Genomic DNA, 8,740 nt, shown 5'->3' with positions numbered 1-8,740 from the left:
CAGAAACAGAGCCTGCGTGTATGTCCCTCATTGTAATGGGTGGTGCTACATCATACGAAGATGCCATTTGGGGGGTTGAGAGAATTTGTGAAGCTGCATCTCTTTCTGAAATGGGTGCAGATACATCATACGATGATATCGTTCTTGGGACTGAGAGAATTTGTGAAGTTTGATCCCTTTCTGACACTGGTGATCCTACGTCATGTTTTGGGGATGAGCAAAGATATGGATCTTGATAAGCTGGTAATATTGACTCTGTTCTTTCTCTTTTAGTAGTTGCTTTGTGTGGAGGTTGGTGTGATTTTGGGATAAATGCTTCTGGTTTGGCCGGTAACTGAGATGGTCGTGGGCGTACTGGATGAGGGTATGGTGGGCGAGGGGAAGGTGCACGGGAGACATTTGAGCGAAGAGGTCGTTGACATGTAGCTGTCATCCTTGGTGATGGATGAGTAATTGTTTCAGTGGTTCTGTAGCTACTTTCACTTGAAAGATTGGGTGACACGTTTTTCTGATGTTTTTGCCGCATTTGATGTGATGGCTTGAATTTTTTAGGATGGCAAACAGCTGCATCTTCTTTTGTTGCGGGACAAACTGTATATTTCCTTCTTCCATCCAGAGACCCACTTTCTATAATGGTGATTGTCGGAGACCTGAAACAAATTTGGACTTTTAGCGTGCATTTACAAATAAAAGTATCTGGAAATACATCCGCTAGGAAAAATATTCAACTATAAACAGATGGAACTGTCTGACATAATTTGTTGTTGTAGTAAGACCAAATATCATATATGTGGCAGGATTTTCCCATCCCACTTGTAGCAGGTGGAACGCAAACCATGCAAAGGTCCGTTGACCTTGGATGGGATTTTCCAGCTTTGGGGCGAGCTCAACCAGAAAATCCCACACAGAGACTATTCGTCAAAAACATAGAATGTAGAACATTACAGCACAGGACAGGCCCTTCGGCCCTCAATGTTGTACTGAGCTATGTCCAATCCCAAGATCAAGCTATCCCACTCCCTATAATTCTGGTGTGCTCCTTGTGCCTATCCAATAACCGCTTGGAAGTGTCCGACTCCACTATCACAGCAGGCAGTCTATTCCACATCCCAACCACTCTCTGAGTGAAGAATCTACCTTGGACATCCCTTCTATATCTCCCACTATGAAGCTTATAGTTATGCCACCTAGAAACAGCTACATCCACCCGAGGGAATAGTCTCTCTGCACGCCCACTCTATCAATCCCTCTCATCTTATAAACGTCTATTAAGTTGCCTCTCATCCTCCTCCGCTCCAAAGAGAAAAGCCCCAGCTTCCTCAACCTTTCCTCATAAGACCTACCCTCCAAACCAGGCAACATCCTGGTAAATCTCCTCTGCACTCTCTCCAATGCTTCCACATCCTTCTTACAGTGAGGTGACCAGAACTAAACACAATATTCCAAATGTGGTCTCACCAAGGTCCTGTACAGTTGCAGCATGACCCCACAACTCTTAAACCCAAACCCCCTGTTAATAAATGATAACACCATATAAGCCATCTTCACGGCTCTATCCACTTGAGTGGCAACCTTCAGAGATCTGTGGATATGAACTTCAAGATCTCTCTGTTCCTCCATATTCCTTAGAACCCTGCCATTGACCCTGTAATCTGCATTCATGTTTGTCGTATCAAAATGAATCACCTCACACTTATCAGGGTTAAACTCCATCTGCCACTTTTTGGCCTAGCTCTGCATCCTATCACTGTCTCTTTGCGGCCTGCAAGTGCCCTCCATCTCATCTATTACTCCACCAATCTTGGTGTCATCAGCAAGTTTACTAACCCACCCTTTAGGCCTCTCTTCCAAGTCATTGCTAAAAATCACAAATAGCAGAGGATCCAGCACTGACCCCTGTGGTTCACTGCCGGTAACTGGCCTCCAGTCTGAAAATTTTCTTTCCACTATCACCCTCTGTCTTCTATGATACAACCAGTTAGTTATCCAGTTGGCCAAATATCCTTCTATCCCGCACATCCTTATCTTCTTCAAAAGCCTACCATGGGGAACCTTATCAAATGCCTTACTAAAATTCATGTATAGGACATCAACTGCTCTACCTTCATCCACACACTTAGTTACCTCCTCGAAGAATTCAATCAAATTTGTGAGGCAGGACTTACCCCTCACGAAACTGTGCTGACTATCCCGGATTAAGCTGCATCTTTCCAAATGGTCACAAATCCTATCTCTCAGGACCCTTTCCATTAACTTACAGACCACTGAACTAAGACTAACTGGCCTATAATTACCAGGGTCATTCCTATTTCCTTTCTTGAGGAACAACATTTGCCACTCTCCAGTCCTCTGGCACTATCCCCGTGGACAGTGAGACCCAAAGATCAAAGCTAAAGGCTCCATAATCTCATTCCTTGCCTCCCAATGTATCCTAAGATGTATCCCATCTGGCCCAGGGGAGTTATCCACCCTCAGTTTTTTTTGCAAAATTGCTAATACTACTTCCCTCAGAACATCTATACCTCCATCCTATCACCCTGTATCACGCACTCGTCCTCAAAAACATGGCTCCTCTCCTTAGTGAACACTGAAGTAAAGCATTCATTCAATGCCTCACCTATCTCTTCTGACTCCATGCACAAGTTCCCACTACTATCCTTGACTGGACCTAACCTTTTATTTTATTTCTCACATAAGAGTAAAAAGCCTGAGGTTTTTGTTTTTATCCAACCCACCAAGGACTTCTCATGCCCCCTCCCACCTCTCCTAAGCCCTTTCTTTAACTCATTCCTAGCTACCTTGTAACACTCAAGCGACCAAACTGAACCTTGTTTTTTCATCTTTACATTCAGATATACATTTTTCCATCAGATTCTTGCACAGCTAATGGGATGGTTCATTCACAATAGACTAAACATTTTCCCACTGATAGGTGTGAAAGTGGTGGACCATGTCAAATCCAGTGGGTGCCATAACTGTAAAATACACAATCATTTCTGTGCCCACTGCAATTAAACAGGTTGGAGGCACCTGTTGGATTTATTGAAGTTCTTAAGATAGCAATTAATTACCATTGAACAGTCTTATCCCACCACCATGGGGAAGTCCCATGCCAGTTGGGAAACCCAGGACCTTTAACTATCTGGATTGATGTCACACAAGAACATAAGGGGCCTTGTTGTATGTCCTCTGGGATCACTGGAGACATCTCTCCACACCTTAGATCATTGCCCACCTTTAACGATTTCTCCTGCCCTCTCAAACTTGGATCCCCTCTTTGGCCTGGATGACATTCCTGACTTATCTCGCAATCCATACTTCTTGGCATGACGGGACAACGTGTTTTCCCAGTAGTGGCCAATGATGCTGCTAACACTGCTGGAATTAGAGGCCAGCCAATCAATTGGCTGACAGCTTTGTTGGGTAGCATTCAACCCCCAATTGCTTAATACTGAACACAGAATTAAATAGCTGTGGGGCAGCCATTGGGATTGCAGGTGAGACCCCAGCTTTTTAGCTGATAGAGTGGGAACTTGACACATCATTAAATCCTGCCCATAGATAATATCCATCTTTCTCCACAAGATTTACAGATTGCTGGAACTTCTTTCTTGCAATGCCCCTGTCTCTTTATCAGCTGAAAAGGTGGGTGATTGGGAAGCAGATGGATAGTGATCAAATGGATGATGCATTGAGGGACTTAGGTCGGGGAGCAATTGAGGAGCGAGCAATTGAGGAGCAAGCAACCTCAGGTAGGTCAAATAGAGCGGGAGGTAATCCGAGAGTAGGATACAGGCCTCATGGTAGGAGGAAGAAATAATTGGATTTCTAGTTGTGCGAGATCTCTTGGTGATGAGCAACTATAATATGATAGAATTTTTCACCAAGATGAAGGGTGACATAGTTCATTTTAAGACAATGGTCCTGAACCTCAACAAAGGAGACAATGATGGCACGAAGCGCTATTTGGCTATGATAGATTGGGACAAGTTACTTAAAGGGATGATGGTGGATAGGCAATGACAAACATTCAAAGAGCAAATGGGTGAACCGCAGCGATTGTTTATTCTTATCTGGCACAAAACAAAATGAAAAAGGTTGCCAAACCATTGCTTACAAGGGAAATTAGAGATAGTATGAGGTCCAAGGAAGAGACATACAAATTGGCCAGAAAAAACAGCAGACCCAAGAATTGGGAACAGTTTAGAATTCAGCAAAGGAGGACCAAAGGATTAATTAAGAAGGGGAAAATAGAATAAGAGAGTAAACTCATGGGGAACATACAAAATAACTGTAAAAGTGTCTATAGGTATCTGAACAGAAAGAAATTGGTAATGACAACTGGACAGTGAATTTACAATATGGAACAAAGAAAAGGCTGACCAACTAAATATATACTTTGGCTTTGTCTTCACAAAGGGGGACACAAGTAACATTTCAGAAATGTTGGGGAACATTTTGATTTGATTTATTATTGTCTTGTATTGATATACAGTAAAAAGTATTGTTTCTTGCGTGCTATACAGAGCATACTGTTCGTAGAATACATAAGGGAGAAGGAACGAGAGGCTGCAGAATGTAGTGTTACAGTCAAAGCTAGAGAATAGCTAGTAGAGAAAGGTCAGTAAACAGTGTTTAGTACAAGGAAGGAACTGAAAGAAATCAGTACGAGTAGAGAAATGGTGTTAGGGAAATTGATGGGATTGAAGGCTAATTAATCCCAAGGGCTTGATCATCTGCGCCCAGAGTACTTAAGGTGGTTGTCTTCCAAGATTCTGTAGACACTGGAACAATTCCTACAGATTGGAGGGCAGCTAATGTAACCCCACTATTTAAAAAGGAAGATAGAGAGAAAACAGGGAATTATATAGCAGTCAGCTTGACATTGGTAGTGGTGAATATCTTATAATCCATTATCAAAGATTTTGTATCCAAGCACTTGGTAAGGAGTGGTAGAATTGGAAAGACTCAGTTTAGATTTATAAAAGGAAAATTATGCTTGACAAATTTACTGGAATTCTTTGAGGATGTAGCAAGTAGAATTGATGGGAGGAGCCAATGGATGTGGTTTATTTGGATTTTCAGAAGGCTTCTGACAAAGTCCCAATCAGAAATTTATGTGTAAAATTTAAGCACATGGGATTGGAGGTAGTGCACTGAGATGGATAGAAAACTGGTTGACAGACAGATACCAGAGTCGGAATAAACTGTTCATTTCCCAATGATGTGGAGATGATGTGGCGTTGGACTAGGGTAAGCACAGTAAGAAGTCTCACAACACCAGGCTAAAGTCCAACAGGTTTATATAGTAGCACAAGCTTTCAGAGTGTCAGGTGAGTGAGGAGTTGTGTTCACAAATGACATATATGGACACAAACTCAATTTACAAGATAATGTTTGGAATGCAAGTCTTTAGAGGTAATCAAATCTTAAAGTTACAGCAATGTGAATGGAGAGAGGGTTAAGCATAGGTCAAAGAGGTGTGTATTGTCTCCAGCCAGGGCAGTTAATGAGATTTTGCAAGCCCAGGCAAGTCGTGGGGGTTACAGATAGTGTGACATGAACCCAAGATCCCGGTTGAGGCCGTCCTCATGTGGAACTTGGTTATCAGTTTCTGCTCAGCGATTCTGCATTGTTGTGTGTCGTGAAGGCCACGTTAGAGAATACATATCTGAAGATCAGAGGCTGAATGCCTGTGACTGCTTAAGTGTTCCCCAAAAGGAACACAACGCTCCTGCCTGGTGATTTGTTGAGCAGTGTTTATTGATCCATTGTCGTAGCGTCTGCACGACATCCCCAATGTACCATGCGTCGGGATATCCTTTCCTGCAGTGTATCAGGTAGACAACGTTGGCTGAGTTGCAAGAGTATGTACGTATACCTGGTGGATGGTGTTCTCACATGAGATGATGGAAACCATGTCGATGATCTGGCACGTCTTGCAGAGACACCCTCATAAGAACAGGATATGGCAATCAATTCATTGATCGATAGTTCTGACGCGCCACAGCAAAAAACCGCACCGACCTCCTCAGAAGATAAACATGGGACACGGTTAAACAGATACCCTTCATCGTCCAGTACTTCCCCGGAGCGGAGAAACTACGACATCTTCTCCAGAGCCATCAACATGTCATCAATGAAGATGAACATCTCGCCAACGCCATCCCCACACCCCCACTTCAAACAACCACACAAACTCAAAAAGAGCACTGTCAGCAGCAAATTATGATGTGGAGATGTCGGCGTTGGACTGGGGTAAACACAGTAAGAAATCTCACAACACCAGGTTTATCTGGTAGCAAAAGCCACTAGCTTTCAGAGTGCTGCTCCTTCATCAGTTAAGTGGGAGTTCTGTTCACAAACAGGGCATATAAAGACACAAACTCAATTTACAAAATAATGGTTAGAATGTGAGTCTTTACAGTAATCGAGTCTTAAAGGTACAGACAGTGTGAGTGGAGAGAGGGTTAAGCACAGGTTAAAGAGTTGTGTATTGTGTATGTGTCATGAGCATTTGGCCTCTGATCTTTGAGTAAACATTCTCCAAGGCGGCCTTCATGACACACGACAATGCAGAGTCGCTGAGGAGAGACTGATAGCCAGGTTCCACACACATGAGGATGGCCTCAACCGAGACCTTGGGTTTATATCACACTATCTGTAACAGCCATGACTTGCCTGGGCTTGCAAAATCTCACTAACTGTCCTGGATGGAGACAATACACATCTCTTTAACCTGTGCTTAACCCTCTCTTCATTCACATTGTCTGTTCCTTTAAGACTTGATTTACCTGTAAAGGCTCGCATTCCAACCATTATTTTGTAAATTGAGGTTTGTGTCTTTATATGCCCCATTTGTGAACAGAACTCCACTTATCTGACGAAGGAGCGGTGCTCCGAAGGCTAGTGGCTTTTGCCACCAAATAAACCTATTGGACTTTAACCTGGTGTTGTGAGACTTCTTACTGCAGCAAACTACCCAGCCTTCAGGAGAACAGTGACCACCACACGACCCTGCCACAGCAACCTCTGCCAGATCATCAGTGGAAATCGATGATGGTGGAAAAGAATAATAGACAATGCAATATAAGAACAATTAATAAAAGCGGATGCTGGAATCTGAAACCAAAAGAGAAAATGCTGGAAAATCTCAGCAGGTCTGGCAGCATCTGTAAGGAGAGAAACGAGCTGACGTTTCGAGCCCAGATGACCCTTTGTCAAAACTTTTGATTTAAGAATAATTGACTGTGAAAGAGCAGAACTGGGCCATTTAAAGTAAAATGAAAGTTGACAGAAAAAACTGCAGTTGAACAATGGGCTAGCTTCAAACCAAAAATGATTCAGGCACAGTCAACATATAGTCCCTTAAAAGAGAAAGATAGGACAAACAAATACATTGCTCTCTGGTTGGAAATGGATATAGAAATTAAGAAAAGGCAGAAAAATTGTGCTTCTGACTTTAAGAAGGCACTCAAGGCAGTGCCACACAAGAGAATTGTGAGAAAAGTTATAGTCATGGAATAAATGGGACATTAGCAACATGGATATAAAATTGTCTGAAGAATAGGAAGCAGAGAGTTAACGGCTAATGGATATTTTTCAGGCTGGAGGAATGTTTGTAGTGGTGCTTCTCAGGGATCGGTATCTGGGCCCTTGCTTTTCCTGATACATTTTAATTTAGATCTTGGTGTATAGGGTACAATTTCAAAGTTTGTAAATGATACAAAACTTGGACGCATTGTGAGGGCGGCAGTGTAGATCTTTAAAAGGACATAGACAAGTTGGGCGAGTGGATAAATGAAGATGGCAGATGAAGTTCAATGGGGAGAAATGTGAGGTGATTCATATTGACAGGAAGAACATAGAGAAGCAATATATGATGTCCACATCTCATGAGTCAAAAAAGACTTAACTTGAGGATATTTGGGAAACCTGGCAACATCTGGTTAAATTCAAAGTAGAATAACCAATAAATAATGCCTCATTATCACATTGACATTTGTAACTTAGTTCTTTGGATGGGATTACTCATCTGCCAGCTATTACTGCTATAAAGGCAGGAGAGGGTTTTGAGTCAGAAAACAGCTTTCTGACACTTATCCCATCAAACTCAAATCACCTATGTTTTTCCAGTTGAAATTCAGCCCAAAATTCAGTGGCCAGAATTTTACCACCATGCTGCCCCGGAATCCCGACAGCTGCATCTTGCAGAATGGAATTCTTCATTGGCCTCCGGCAGGATTTTATGAACCTTGAACAAGCGAGGTCTTAAAATACCAGCCAGTGTCTCTCCAAAAACATTGTTTAACCTGCTGGGACATGTGTTAGCATTCCGTGTTTTCATTTTAGAGCCGCGATTCTCCCATTGCGACCCGCAACTCTTCTGACGGGTCGCGGTGGGAAATGCAGATCCCTGGCCTTGTTCTGGGATTTGCGCACGTGCCAGGAATGCATGCATATCACCCAGAGCCGGCGAACAGTCGCTGGTCAGGCTGAGAATATAAAAGCCATAAGGTTTTTGTACAGTTTGTAATCTCATGCTATGAACATGCTGTCCTGCACATATGCAGAAGTGCCATTAATCATACTCTGTAGTCTAGCTGTACCTAGTACCAATTGTTTTAACTGTCGTGTAAGGATTTATTGTGATGAGAGTGTGTAGAGTTGATAGGTTTTCAGAACATTATGAACTGTTCATGCAGCTATACTATCGCTCTATTGGTGTAAAAGAGTCGGG

Source organism: Carcharhinus amblyrhynchos, chromosome 4 (assembly GCF_965287045.1).
Source record: "Carcharhinus amblyrhynchos chromosome 4, sCarAmb.v2.hapA, whole genome shotgun sequence".
Taxonomy (NCBI): domain Eukaryota; kingdom Metazoa; phylum Chordata; class Chondrichthyes; order Carcharhiniformes; family Carcharhinidae; genus Carcharhinus; species Carcharhinus amblyrhynchos.
This window is presented reverse-complemented; position numbering follows the sequence as displayed.